This window comes from Bison bison, unplaced genomic scaffold, assembly GCF_000754665.1.
Source record: "Bison bison bison isolate TAMUID 2011002044 unplaced genomic scaffold, Bison_UMD1.0 scf7180017864336, whole genome shotgun sequence".
In the NCBI taxonomy this organism is placed as follows: domain Eukaryota; kingdom Metazoa; phylum Chordata; class Mammalia; order Artiodactyla; family Bovidae; genus Bison; species Bison bison.
Genome location: NW_011494908.1, coordinates 294,784 through 295,696, shown reverse-complemented (window position 1 = coordinate 295,696; position 913 = coordinate 294,784).

Genomic DNA, 913 nt, shown 5'->3' with positions numbered 1-913 from the left:
CTCTACAGGATGAGCGGACCAGAAGCTGCACTGGGTGCCACAGTGAGCCTCTAGAAGGCTTTATTGTTACAACTTCCGAAGGACAATACCCAGCATGGTGGAATGAATCCCTAACTGGTTGGAGCTGCATAGGTGGGTGCAGTTCTACTTTTGTCTCACCTTCCTCTCCCATAGTTCTTAGATATACTTCAGACCTTTAATGCAGTCAGTCCCACTGTCAGCACATTTCCCTCAGCATCCTGAATAGACAAACTTAGAATCCCTGTCTGGAGAAAGAAATGGCAACCCACTCCAGTATCCTTGCCTAGAGAATCCTGTGGACAGAGGAGGCTGGTGGGCTGCTGTCCATAGGGTCACACAGAGTCGGACACGACTGAAGCGACTTAGCACGCATGCATGCATTGGAGAAGGAAATGGCAACCCACTCCAGTGTTCTTGCCTGGAGAATCCTAGGGACAGGGGAGCCTGGTAGGCTGCTGTCTATGGGGTTGCACAGAGTTGGACACGACTGAAGTGACTTAGCAGCAGCAGCAGCAGCAGCAGCATGCACCTAGGGGCTGCAACCACACACATACACACACGCACACACATATACTCTCTCAATCCTGTTGTAAAAGGAAGGATGAATCAATGGAGATCAGAGAACTTGAGTGGGGGGGGGTGGATTTGGGGGGTAAGGAGTTGAGGTTAAGGAGACTGGGGCTTCAAGACCCCTAGTTTAGGAGTGCAAACTTGGGGTCTATCAAAACCCCAAAAAGGAGTTGGACAGTGTTGGGAGAGACTTGAGAGAGAAAGTTGTGCTTGCACTACTGATGTGAGGAAAGTGATGAGGTTGCATGGTGGGGAAGCAGTGGAAGCACTTTGGCATATTTATTAGTTTGAATTAAATTTACTTAAGAAACAGCCAGTGTAA